General features: G+C 56.2%; 1 non-coding gene across 1 annotated transcript; it reads left to right on the top strand.

Moving 5' to 3' along the window:
- The first annotated feature begins 8,119 nt into the window (after nucleotides 1–8,119).
- Nucleotides 8,120–8,196, top strand: LOC122151291. Its single transcript, XR_006164082.1, has one exon. It is a non-coding gene; the product is annotated as a small nucleolar RNA SNORD112 (small nucleolar RNA).
- The last annotated feature ends 5,773 nt before the right edge of the window (nucleotides 8,197–13,969 follow it).

The following is a 13,969-nucleotide window of genomic DNA, read 5'->3' as shown; positions in this document are numbered from 1 at the left end:
TCTGACACCTGGTGACCATCTCCTTGGAGATTCGGCTCAGGTATCACCACTCTGGGTGGCTTTGGGTATTACTGGGTAACTGCACTTTGCTGGCACTTGGTTTATGTCCCTGTCCTGCTGTTTTCCTATCCCAGGGTCTCCTGGGTTTCCTGGCTGATTGCCACCCCACCTGCCCACGCCCACCACAGGGGCAGCCTCGGCCTCCCCTCGGCCTCTCCAGAAGTCACGTTCTCAGCCCTCCCAGTGCTGCTCAATCAATGACAATTTCTTCTAGAAATATCTATCGATTTGGAAATTCTCACCTTCCACAAAAAAGTCAAAGACTTAGTGCACCTGGTTTGGGGTCTCAGTCACCCATGGGGTCTTTGAGTCAGACCCTGTTTCCCCAACACTCAGAGACAGACACCCCAGCCTCACCACTGCCGTGCCCTGAGCCTCAGTCTGGCCAGCTCTCTGCTCGCCTCTGAGCAAGTGGCCCATGGGGTCAGGGCTGCCACCGTGTGTCTATGAATGGTCGGGTGTGGAGGGGGGCGGGGGGGCAAATCCCTCAGCGAATACCTCTCTCCCCATCAGCCTGCCTGCACAGTAAAGGAAATCTGATTTTAAAAATAGAGCTTGGAAGCAGAGATGGGAAGATATTTAGGGGCAGAGTTGAGCCGGGGGCAGGGGGCGGGGGGTGGAGGAATTAGGGTAGAGGTGAGGCCTCACGAGAGGCTCCAGGAGCCCAGCAGGATGGTGAGGGCTAAGAGAAAGCGTGATTTCGCTGCACAGCTGGCTCCCCAGCCCTGCTCCCTGCCAGGAAGGGGTCAGGGCTAACCCTGGAGTGAGGACCCCTGCCCTCCTCAGCCTCCTTCTGGGCCATGTTGGAAGCACTTGGCTTTGAGCGGTGACACCACAAGGCCTTTGGTCTTACCGGCTGAGTGACCTTGAAGTGAAGGTTTCCCATTGACCCTTTGGCCCTGGTCTTGCTAGGGGCGTGAGTGGGGCTCATGTAGCGTGGTGGGCCTGGGTTTGCAAGGAGCTAGGAGGGCCACAGCTAGTTGTGGTTTTTTAAACTAATGTCAAGGTCAAGATGTGACCATGGGAGGCTAGGGCTTGGGGTCTCCCTTGGTTTCCCCAGTGTCTACCAACCACTCTTCCCGTTGGGCTTGCTAGCTGGGAGTGGGGGAGGATGGGGCCCTCTTGGGGGGCTTCTTTGAGGTGCTTGGGTTGGGTCTTTGGGACCATGGAACACATAGGGCCCCATGGGCTGCCCCAAAAACTGTGCACAAACTGTGAGCAGCTGATCAACTGATACTGGGGTTCCCTCCAGTGACCTGGGACTCTGCCTTGTTCACTACCCATCTGACTTGTTGCCAAGGATGAGTGGGGCCTCACAGATGGGAGACCTTCATATTCTGGCCTAGAGAGGCCTGGGCTCAGTTATTCTCTTTCCTTCCCCTGATGGCCTGGACAGAGGTCCTAGAATGTCAGGCCTCTGTGGGCTGTGAACATCATGGTAGAGGAGGGAAACTGAGTCTCTGACTCATAGTGGGTTACCGGAGACCCAGGGTTATCCCTGGGGGTCTTGCTGTCATTCCAGAACAGATTTTCTCGGGCCCAGCAGTGGAGGGGACCTACTGGCATACTGGCCCTATCATCTCCTGGACAGGGTCCCCGGCCCCTCACCTCCAGCCATCAAGGTAAGGCTAGCACCTCTGGCCCAGCCATGGTGGGAGGGCCATGGCTGCAGGGAGGTGGGGTCCTGCCTGGCTTCTGCAGCCAGACCCTGTTCCTCCCCCATTGACGGGCAGCTCCAGGGGCAGCTGGATCACTCTGCTCAGAATAACCTCGGAAGGGGAGAATGCCGCCTGTGGGAGGGCCTGCACAGAGGTCACCAATGAGCGTGTCCTTCTTCTCAGCCTGCCCAAAGCTGAACACCCAATCAGCAGCTTCCTGAGGCTGCTCTTGCCTTTCAAGGCTAACAGGTGGGGAAGGAGCCCTGAGCCAGCTATAGGGCCTGTACCCGCCTGACTTTCCTTGTGACTGTCTCTTCTGGGCCCTCAGTTTCCCCATATCTGCAATGAGGGCTCAGCCAGTGGTCTTCCCATGAGGCTTCTGTAGACCAGAAACTCCTTTGAGGCAGCTCAGGAGCTATGATGAGGGGGTACTGTTGGCTGAGCAGATGGCGCTCGGGGCACCCTACCCTGCCTCCATTCCACCAGTCGCTATTATAAATCGAGGTCCTGAGTTTACATCATTTAAACAACAGGGCCCAGATCTAAGCAGTGGTTGAAAGCCCTTCTAGAAGTGGTTTCTTCTAGAAGTTGTCTTGATTTTGTAAGCGGCTGATGACGGGTCTCCACGGGGGACCTGTTCACTTCAGGTGGGTGTCCAACCTTGCAGACACTGGGCATGCTATCTGGAAGAGCCACTGAGTCTGCAGGCCTGGGAGGATGGTGGTTCTCGGCATGGGAAGGTGGGCAGAAGAAAGCAATTGAGAAGGGCCTGGCCTTGGTGCAGCTTAGGATGGTGGAACCAGAGCTGGCACAGGAGGCAGAGGAAAACGGCCGTATAGCCCAGTGTGAACTCTGAGGTACTGTCTATAAGTTGGGTTGCTCTTATCACCAGGGTTTTCCATGACATGTCCAAACCAACACTCACTGTAGTCATGGCGGTCAAGATTTAGATAGTGCTTAGGCTAACTTTACATTTAACTTCCCTTGTGACCTTGTGAGGACATGAGGTCACTGTAGCTCGCAGAGGCAATGGCACTGGACCCAGGCCTTGAACTTCCCCAGGTGTGACCTCTTGGGTGGCTGACACTCATGAGGGATGGGGCTGCCTATAGACGGAGCAATGCCACTAGATGGCTAATGAGAATTTCTTAACTTAAATGGGCATTTCCAGAGAGCCTGCTCTGGGCCAGGCACAGTCCTGGGCACTTGACCTGTCATTGGGTTAGCTCCTTCTGAGAGAGGGAACAAGCCCCCTCCCCCCACAGTGGGAAACCCAGTGTTGGTGGGGTCATTGTGGGCCCCAGGCCCTTGGGAAGGAAGTGGCTGAGGCTGAGCTTCAGTCCAGTTTTGATGGGCTGAGAGGGCAGAAGCAGGTGCCTGGGTTGGGTGCGCAACTGACATTTGGGGACCCTTAGAGGCCCTCATTCCTTGGCAATCACGCGGTCACCATGCGGCCTGGCTGGGGGCCCGACCAGAGGCCTGAGGCCTTCAGTGTCTGTCTCCATCTCCCCAAAAAGCTCTAGCTGTCATTCCCAACACATTTTGGCTCATTGGGTTGTGGGTGGAGGGACAGAACAGCTGGCCCAGGACCTGCTAATTATAGTCACTCAAGTGTTTGCACAGAGGCATCGAGTCCCCTCCGTGGTGTGCTTTCCCCTTGAAGACAAACGTTTAATCTTTCTTCCTGAGCACCCATCCATACCCGCTAATTACCCAGTCTCCTCTCTCCACCCCAGACTCCGTGGTGGGAGGTCAGCATGGGACTCCCACCCTAAGTCTTACCTTGGCTGCAAGCGGCCAGCCGACTTCTTGCTGTCCTGACTTGGAGCTCGCTTCTCTCTGAAAAGTGATTAGATACGTTTATTTCTTTCAGGAAGGGGACTGGAGCCTTGCAAGGCCGCATGGCCCTTTGCTCTGCCTCCTCCCGTCATGTGGACCTGGCTGCATTTTCCGTGGCAGCAGGGACTGGCGCTCGCAGTCTTAGCTCTGCTTCTTCCACCCGGCTTTGACTTGTGACCTTTGTCCGTGCTGCTGCATTTGGTGCCCTGGGAGTGTTTCGTGAGATGAAATTTCTTGAGTGCCTACTATGTGCCAGACACTCTTAAGCATTGCACATGTTTAAGCCTTTGCATCCTTACAAGCACCTGTGAGTACATGGCTTCTCTTGCCCCAATTTTTCAGAAGGGTAAACTGAGGCCCAGGGACATACATCAAACTACTTGTGGGCCTGACCTCCCTTTTCTCACTGGAGTGGCTGAGGCTACACATTCTATTGGCCTGGTAGCCAGCAGGTCAACCCAGCCAGTACCCATCCCAGTGTTCACGTCCTGGGCCTTGAGAGTTTGGGGACAGAGACCAATGGGGCCAAGTTATAAAATACTGAGCCTCAGATTGTTAACTTCCAAAATGAATCCTGCCCACCACGGATTTCAAATTGGTTTGGGAATCCCCTGGGCCCTACTTGACGCCCCAAGTCTGTTGGTTTGGGACACCTATGAACTCCCACTGTAAGAGCCTGGGCAGCTTGTGCAGTGCAGGCCAGTGTGGGGTCAGCATCCCTCCTGGCAGTGGGCTGGGGCCCGGGGAATCATACCGGGAAGTGGGATGGAGGGGGGTGTGTGGGGCACACACGGGACAAGTGTGCTCTTCACATTGGTGCATCTGGATGTGGCACTTGTGAAAATATGTATGTCCCTGAAAGTAGCCGAGAGCATATGTCCTTATGTTGTGTGCATGTGAGTGCATGGGTGGCTGTACATGTAAGTGCAGTGTGTACATGTGCCTGTGTGTGTAAATGGTGTGTACATGTGTGAATGGGTGGTGTGTAGTGTGTACATGTGTTACGTGTGTGTACATGAATGTATGTGCGTGCTATGTGCATTTGCATGGGTGGAGAGTGCATGTGTGGCATGTGTATGTGTGGTATATATGGTACATGTATGTGGTGAGTGTGGCTTGTGCATTTGTGTTGTGTGTATGTGGTATATAGTGTGTCTGCACATGTGTGCATGCGTGTGATATGTGCATCTGTGTGTGTGGTGTGTGCATATCTCTGTGTATGTATGATCCATGCAGGTAGTGAGTATGGGCTGTATATGTGCTATGTATATGATATGTGTGTGCATGTATGTATAATACATGATGCAGGCGTGTGTGTCTGAATGGATGGTGTGTTATGTGCCGTCGAGTCAAACCCGACTCATAGCGACCCCTCCTTGGGTTTCTGAGGCAGTATCACTACGGAAGTAGGATTGCCCAACCTTCCTTCCGAGGAGTGGCTGGTGGGTTTGAACCGCCAGCCGTCTGGTTAGCAGGCAAGTGTCTTAGCCACTATGCTACCAGAGCTATATGTGGGGTGTATGCTCATGCATGTGTTTATGTGGTGCACATGCATGTGTACATGTGGGATGTGTCTATGTGTGGTGTGTGTGTGTGTTGTGCATGAGGGCAGCGTGCCTGTTAGCACATATATGTGTGTATATGTATGTGGGTGTGGGTGTATGCATGTGCGTGTCTGTTAGTGTGTATATGTGTGCACACATGTGTATGTGTACTCTTGTTAGTGTATGTGTGCATGTGAGTGTGCATGTCTGCTAGTGTGTGTATGTGTATGTCTGTGCTGCATGTATGTCTGCGTGCGTGCAAATGTGTGTGTGGTGCATGTGTGTGTGCATGTTCACACAGGCACATGCAGTGCACATAAACCCCACATCTCCTGGGAAGTCCCTGCTTTCCGTGCAGAGCCCTGGGCCTTCTGTCTTCCTGGCATCGCTTCACTAAGCCCCTGCCCTGTACGTCCCTCCTGCCTTCCCAGATGCCTGGGCAGGGCCTGAGAGGGCAGGGCTCTTCCTGGACCCCCAATGCCTGCCCTGACTAGCTCTTCTCTCTCATCCTGACCATCACCCAGAGGGACTGCCCTGGCTTTGCCCTCCTGCCCCTTGGTGTAGCTCTGCACTGTGTGACTTCTTGGGCCAGTCCTCCCTTGCACACAGTAGGGCTACTGGCAGCGTGTGAGGCCACCTGTGAGCAGTGTCTCCTCTCCCCTCCCAGATGGCGTGGAGTGTGATGCTGCTTTTTCCCAGGATGGGAGCGGAGGCCCGGCCGCGGAGCGCATAGAGAGGTGTGGACAATGAGCTGTTGTTCTGATTTGTAAATTTTACACAAAACTCCTTGGAGTGGAACTAACTCAGGCCCCTTATCTCACAGCCGAGGCTCACTGCCCCTGCATGGGCAGTGAGCTGGTGGTTCCAGGCCCCGGCCCGAGCTGGCCTGCCCTGCCCGGAGGGCTGTGGGGCCAGCATCCCAGCCACACCTGGTGCCCTCCAGGTAAGTTGCCCCTTCTGTCTCACTGCTGGCAAAGGTCTGGCTCCCCAGCAGCAGGAGTGGCTACATGTATCACCTGGTGGGGGCTGGCAAAGCTCAAAAACTCACTGCCATCAAGTCGGATCCGGCTCATAGCAATCCCTCCTTGGGTTTCCGAGGCGGTATCACTGCAGACGTAGATTGCTCAAACCTTCCTTCCGAGGAATGGCTGGTGGGTTCGAACCGCCAGTCTTCTGGTTAGTAGTCAAGTGCCTTAGGCACTATGCCACCAGAGAGACAGCCTCATTTGGGAGGTGGGGGCCTAGAGAAGTGGGAGTGAGCAACCCGAGAAATGTAACACATTTGAAGTCTAGACTAACCCCAGGACTCTTGCCTGTCAAAAATATTTTGTATTTGCAAAATGATGACAAAACCTGAAAATAGGAATGAGGATCAAATCCCGGCCAATTAAACCCTCTGTCACCGACAGCCCGGCTCTGCCCATGAGGAAGGCAATTCCGAGTCGTGCACATCTCTATGTTCACAAAGTCATGACTGAAAATAGGCCTCAGGTCGAAGGAGGGGAGGGGACGCTGAGGGGTCGGAGACAGTTCTGGAAGGGACCTGCTTCCATTAACTCATTGAGAGGAGAAGCATTTCACCAGTTAACCATCGAGTTGGTCTCTGCAGGGATGGGGAATCTGCCTCGCTGGGGTTGAAAGTTGGGCTTTGATTTGGGGGTTCTCAGGTCACTTGGTGTCGCTGAGCCTGGATGTCATCAGCACACATGGCTGTGGCTATCCTTACTCACTCATCCTGTGCTCTCCAGGGAGCCTGATGGCCTGTGACTGCTCAAGGGGCCTGGGTGGCTGGGTGTGAAGCTTACGGTGCCAGCAGGGGTTGGGGTGCCTCAGGGCGAGGGCGTTCTGGTGAGGAGTCAGGGTGCATACAGTGCCTGTCCCTGGACGTGGGGCAGGGCAGGCAGAGAGTAGCAGGCAGTACCAGTGGCCTTTGAGCCCCGTTAGCTCTGCTTGAATCGCGGGGCAACACGGCCCTCGGAGGCTGCTGGCTCTCAGGACACAGCAGGTGCGGGGCTGCCGGCGGGCCCACTGGGCTCTGGCATGTGAGGTGCAGGGCTGCTGCCCTCTGAGGCCCTGGTCCCCTTTGTCCTGGGGGTTCTCGTTCCAGCTAGCTAATCTCCAAGAGCTTGGGCCAGGACATTGGCTTTCAGGGCCCCTTACCAACCCCAAATGAAAGCCTCTCCCAGCCCCCAGTGGGTGCATTGCAGACCCCACAGGCGGCTAGGTGGGGGTGCTGGGCCTGCGGGTGAGGAAAACGCAGCGGCGGGCACACACCTGCTGGCCCGATGTCCCTGACAGGCCACCGCGGAGGTTCCAGCCTCAGAGCACATAAAAGTGAATAAAAGAATGCGCTTTGGTATAAAACAAATCCCCCCCTTGTCTGCAGAACTGCTTTAGGCATCTGAGCTCAGTCCCAATCCAGTCCACCAAAGGGCTCTCTCCTTTGTTGTTGTAAAAACCAAACAAAAAGGAAGCAAAGCAAAACAAAACCCACATGCAAAATGTTTATTTGAATGATGCAAGAGTTGCATTGGTAATTAATGCACCCTCCTAAAAATCCAACGCTGCCAGCCCTCTCCCCAGAATAAGCCTGGTGGCCAGTGTCGGGTGTGCAGTTGCAGATGGGTTTGCTTTCTTTGCGTTCGCTATGTCTAGAAGTAAAGCCCTAACATATATGATGCTGTGAATTTTTCTTGTATATAACACATCACGATGCACTTTTCTTTGGCAGTGGCTTGTCTTTCTTCACTTAAGAATACGCTTGGAGAGAATAAAGGTTGACAGAACAATGACTTTCAATTCCCTAATCTGTGCACGCCAGGGTTCATCAGTCACCTCCGTACTCAGTGCGAGCCCCACATCCTTATCTCCAGGCGGGGGTGGACATGAGAGGCAGATGTAACTAATTGCTAAGGTCTGGGCCCGGGGGGGGGGGCAGGTGGGCTCTCAAGTGTCTGTTGCATTATTGGAAATGAATATATGAATGCATAAATTAACAAACTCACTGACGGGCGTCCCTCGGCCGGGGATGAGGAAGTGGAGAGGAACAAAGGCCCGTGATTAATTCAGTTTTGCACCAAGTGCCGAGGTCCATTGAAAGACAATAGGCCTGGCCATGGCATTCTTTTTAAGAGCTGTTTAATATTCCAGGGTATATATGTGCCCTTGTGTGCCACACCGGCACCTATTGTTGCTACGCCAGCTGTGAGCATGCTCGGGAGGAGGCTTACAGGTACAAGCCTTGGTCGGTGTCCTGGGAGTCAGGGTGGGTTCCGGGTTCCTGACGCCCCTTCTCTTATTTTAAGAAGTGCCTGACAGGGAACACATATCTGTATTCATTGTATTCAAAATACACAATCCAAAAACTGTGTATTCACAAATGAATACAAGTGGGCCTTGCTCAGAGCAGTGGCGAGGTCCTAGGTAACACACTTTTGCCTAACTAGTGCCTGCTGGACACAGTCTAAGCAGCTCCCGTTTTTCACCACAACACCCCGGCCAGCTTTCTTGTGGCTAAGTCTGTAAACACCTGTAATTGCCCCTTAAGCATGCCTTCTTTGAGTTGGGGCTGCTGGATTCAACAGTTTGCGGGAGTTTATTTTAACTGAGACATCTTTCTGAGGTGCCATTTTGACATTGTCATTGTCCTGCTTTAAATCCTCCCACTGACTTCCCGGAGCTCCTGGGACGTGGTCCAACAAAAGCCCGAGCCTGGCACGCTAGACCCAGCAGGGTCTGGCCTGGAATGCTCTGGTTTCATGCACACATGAAGCAGAGGAGAGAGTACATGGGGCGGAGAGGCTGTGATGCCCAGTGAGCACTGGCTAACACACACGCACACACACACACACACACACACATTCATTCTCTGCCTCGTGCACCGCAGCCTCACGGGGCTACCTGCCCCACTCAGCGTGCCCCCACCTTCTCCTCAACCTTTAAATCAGCCTTGAAAACACACCCTCTGTGGTGAAGCCACAATTAGAGGCACCCTACTCTGTGTCCCCACAACACCTTGTGCAAAAATTGTGCCAACTCATCCTTCTCCAAAATTGTGGTCTCAGGGACACTTCTCTTAGTCCGAGAGAACGTCACATGTTTTTCTAGAATTCATACAACCAACCGAGTTTGAATCGCCTCCTTCCCTTTGTCTCTTTCCAGCAGTCCTGGGTACCTCTGACCCCAGATGGCCCTCAGTGTCACCTGGACCTGACACCGCATGGCTAGAAACTGCCAGTGTTAGACTCTGGCCGGCAGGCAGCTTCAGGGAACTGTGTCGTCCGTGCCTGTGGCACTGGGTAAGTCCTCAGAGTGTTGTGAAACTGCCATCGTGCTGTGGGGGAGGCTGAGGCCAGCTCCCCCCACTGCCCAGACTGCACTTGCCTCTCCGGCCCTTGGGCTCCCCTACCAGCTCCCCCAAGTCTGCCAGGAGTCATGCATAGGGCCCCAGAATTCAGGGTCATGGGGCTCACCGGTTGGGGGCTGTGTCTCAGGGCCGGGAGTGGCAGGGATGGGTTTGCAGGGTGTGGCTGCAGCCAGAGGTGGTTGTGTCTTTATGGCAAGCGGGGCTGGTCCCAGAACACAAGCAGGAACCATGGGCTTAGAAGGGTGGACCTTTGATGTCAAGTCCCAAGCGGGGACGATGGTGACAGGACAAGGTTGAGAGTGGGACAGCGCTTGCTTTGGAGCAGAGAGGCTGTGATGCCCAGGGAGTGCTGGCTCCTGACGGGGTCGTGGGCAGGGAACAAGAGTGGCTTGGCGTGCTTGGAAGCTGGGGGCCCTTTCTTTTCCCAGGGAGGTGGGAGTCCAAGGAGCTTAGAGCGGCTGTCCCTGAATCCAAGCCCGGCTGCAAAACAGATGCTGTGTGTCCCTGGCAAATCCCTGAGCACGTCTGCACCTTAGTTTTACTGATGTTCAAAAACCAAATCAACAAAAACACACGCAATCGTTGTCTCCCACACGCAGGCTTTTAGAGGCTCAGTGAGGCCAGTCACCAATGCGCGACAGCCCACAGCATCCCAGCCAAACCAGCCACCAGAGTTGAGTCCCCAGATCCCTACCCCCAGCCCTCGCCTGAGACAGGAAGTGGCCTGTTTCCCCTGGGAGGGAGACCCGAGGGACTTAAACAAAAAGGCCAAGTTGTGACAATAAACACAGAAGGCCTGCCCTCTCTTGCACCCCAGACCCCCCAAAGGGACAGGCATGCCTTTTCTCCAACACCTGGGGTGTTGGCGGAGGGGCTGTCTCCACCGGCTCTAATAGGGTTCTTCTGACAGGTATGCCGATGGTATATTTTACTTTCTGTAAATCCGTGTAAAGTCGGCCCACTCTCGAGGCAGGGTTCTTAGGCTCTGACTTTATAGAACTTGGCAGGGGCGATGCGGCAGGAGCATGGTCACAGTCCCTGGAGGTTAATTCCTGGAAAAACCTCTGACTAACCCTGACTTGTAAATTTCACCGAGCACATTCCCTCAGCCGGGTCCGCCAAGGCGAGTTTCCTTGTAGCAGGTGGCCTTATGAGGAGGGATGACTCCTGCACTGCCTGGGACACTAAAGTGAGCTGACTCCCTTGGCCTTGAGCACAGAGGCCCCCTTTCCTAAGGCCTCCGTGCACTGACTCTGCCCGGCCCGGTGGGATCTCTGGCAGCCTTTGCTAGAGTGGCCACATCTTTGCAGATAGATGGCGTAGCATCTGACCCTCCCCATCCACAGGAAACTTGATTTGCTAACTCCCACGTGTGGAGACTAGGCAGCCAGGCTGTTTCCTACTGGAGCAGGAGGGACTTTAGTGGGAGAGGGCAGTGCCTCTTCCTCGGTGGGAACCCCCTCATGCTAGCCTGCTGGGCAGGGGCCTGACGGTATGCTGCCCCATCCTTGGCCTCTGGCCCTGGTTTGGGATTTGTGTTGGTGGCTTTCCAAGCTCAATCAAGCCCTTTCCTGCACCCCTATCTGCCCCAAGACCAGAACCCTTTCTTTCACAGTGTTTCCCATGGGCTACTTTCTCACTCTTCACCCCCCATTGCCAACCCCTCCCCCCATAATGAGATACAAACATGTAAATATCACTTTATCATACATTTTCAAATGGATATTTTCAGGTCAATCTTTTAATAGATTAAAACAACAGCACTGTCAAAAAACAACTCCCCCTAAAACCCAAGGCTCCCCTAAAGCAAGTAGTTTCCCCAAGGCTTGAGCCTCCTAAGTGGGGCAGCTGGGGCAGTCTGTCTGTCTGGGAGACAGAGGCCAGCCTGTGCCTTCCGCCTGTGACACGATGCTGCCCCCCCACGGCGGGCCCGAGCAGCTGTCACGACCCCACTGCTGTCAGCACCGGGATGGGGCTGTCAGGAGCGGGACAGATAGGTGGCATTGACCGGGCCGCAGGGTCGGGGGGGCTCTCCTTCCCAGTCCCTTTGCCTTCCCTGAAATCTTCCCGCCCTGGCGGGCTGCATCCTTGCCCACAGAGGGCTGGCCAGGTCAGCTCCCGTCATTTCACAGACACGGCCCCTGGCTCACTGCTGCCTAGTCTGGCCAGCTCTGTGCGTGTACACACACACACACACACACACACACACACACACACACACACACGACGCCTGCCCTGGGAACAAAGGCAAGAAAACTCCTTTAGAAACTGCCGAGCGGAGTCTCTTCTAGCAGAGCTCCTAATAAAGGCCGTGGCCCCCACGGTGCCTGGGAACGGAGCCCCATGAATGGGCCCGAGAGCCAGCACACGCTCCGGGGCCTCGTTCACCAGTGTGTGGGCTCCTCGGCCCTCGCCGGGCAAGGGGGCTTTCAGAATCCCCTGGCTTCCAAGTCCCGGCCCACCGGCGGCGGCGAGTCCATGGGCTGTGCCTCAGCCTGCAGAAAGGGGCCTTGCTTTTCCCACGGTCGGCGGCCCCCTCCTCCCACCCCCAGGATGGCCCCCTGGTTGCGCCAGCCTACTGCCCCAGACAAGACAGCCTTTCCGGGCCTGAGAATGGAGAGGGCCCTTGACCACTCCAGGTGGTCTGGCCCTGGTTTGGGGGAGTTGGGCTGCAGGACAGTCCCCATCCTCCCGCCGGCCCGACACTCACCCCCATCCTTGTTCCTCTCTCCCTCACTGCCTCTTGGTGACAGACAGATGCTGCATGCACAGCCGGCTCAGTGACTTTGCAGTCAGCCCTGGGCAAGGTGCGTGGGAAAGCCCGAAGGCCCCTGTGCTGGCCCACATCTCCCCGCGTGGCCCACCAGGCTTCAAGCTGCAGGAGCCCCTCCAAGGCCTAGCCGTGCACTGCCAGCCCGGGCAGGGAGTCGTGCAGCACTCCTCGGCCAAGTGGCCGCCTGCCTCTCTCTGCTCGGATGCCTCCCGTGACAGGGAGCTCCCTCTCTCCCCGAGCAGCCCGCTCAGGGCTCCAAGCACACAGAGCTGCTGCGCTGAGCCTCCCCCCCCCCCCGCCTTACGCGTCTGCCTCGTGGCTCGCCGCAGCCCTCAAGCCCCTTTCTGCCCTCACATCTCTGCAGGCAGTACATTCAGTTTCAGCCCTCTCTTTGCTGTGCTGAAGAGTCAAGCCCCTTCAACTGTGGGATCAGGCTTGGGGGGCGGTCTCGGCCCTGTGCACCTGTCCCAGGAGCCTGGACCGAGCCCTTTGCCCTGCGCTTCTGCGGACGGCCCAGGGGAGGGCGCGGTTCTCCCTGCCGGGTCCGGCCGTTCAGCAGCTCTCTGTTCAGCGGCTCCGAGCCCTCTCTTGGCTTTTTTTATGGCCCCTTTACAGTTGCCAGGGAGAACACGCTCTATGCAAAAGCCCCTGCCTTCTCCGCGGGAGCAGCTGGCCGACTGGCTGGCCCTGGCCAGCCTGCAGCAGGCGTCTGGCGGGGTGGGGGCTCCTGAGCCTGGCAGGGGACTGACCTGAGAGCCACCAGGTGGGACTGGCCTCCCTGCTCCCTACTGTGAGGGACCCCATGGCAGTTCCTTTTACTTTGCAGAGTCTGGATTTTCCTCCGTACCACAGAGCTGAGCAGGGCTCCCCGCGTCTGGCCGGCTGGGAGGGCTCAGTGAGATACAATGAGCTGGACAACAGCAGACACTTCATCAATGCGTGCGGGCTCACGGCAGGACCCACGGAGCGGGCGAGGGTTGGAGGGGTATGTGGAGGGTGGACGTAACAAGTGTCCAAGAGAGAAAACAGCCTGGTCTTTGCAGACTGTTGGAAATGTAAACAGGAACCTGTCCCCGCTAAGCCCCCTCTGCCGGCTCATCACACACAAGTCAGAGAGGCAGCCCTGGGCCCGGGGAGCCCACTGCACCTGCAGCAGGCCTCCCGAAAGGCACTGGGAGCCCACATCTGCGTTTAATAGCCCAAGTGTTTACATTCTCTGTAACCACCCTGGGGACCCAGGGTGAGGACCAGCTTTGCTTTCCCTTCCTCCGAAGACCAGCTTCCCCAGGAAGGGGTCTGGGGCAGAGGGATCCACTGGGGTCCAGGGACCCTGGAGGTGGTGTGGTCCAGCCATCCACTCCTCCACTCCTCCAAGCAGCCGCAGTACACCTACCTTCCCCGGCCCAGACCCGAGCTGGGGCTGGGGACGAAGAGATGCAGGTTCACTTCCGGTCCTGAAGCTCAGTCTGGTGGGGGAAGGAGAGAGAGAGTCAGTCACCGTAAATCAAGGCAGCCCCGGGGGAAGCAGGGCAGGTGAGATTTATGGAGCCCTGTCTCAGGGCCAGGTCCTGAGCTGGGCTCTCTGCCTGGGATTCACCCTCGCAGGAACCCTGAGCTCCAGCCTCAGGCTCCCCATTTGATTGATGGAGAAACTGAGGCCCCAGGAGGTGAAGTGCCCCACTCACCGTCTCCGTGGGCACGAGCCGGGCAGGCTGGAACCTCAGTGTCG

Source organism: Orycteropus afer, unplaced genomic scaffold (assembly GCF_000298275.1).
Source record: "Orycteropus afer afer isolate SDZICR_OR568_19922 unplaced genomic scaffold, OryAfe1.0 scaffold00371, whole genome shotgun sequence".
Lineage (NCBI taxonomy): Eukaryota > Metazoa > Chordata > Mammalia > Tubulidentata > Orycteropodidae > Orycteropus > Orycteropus afer.
Note: the sequence above shows the minus strand (reverse complement) of the source record. Positions and strands in the feature narration are given on the sequence as shown.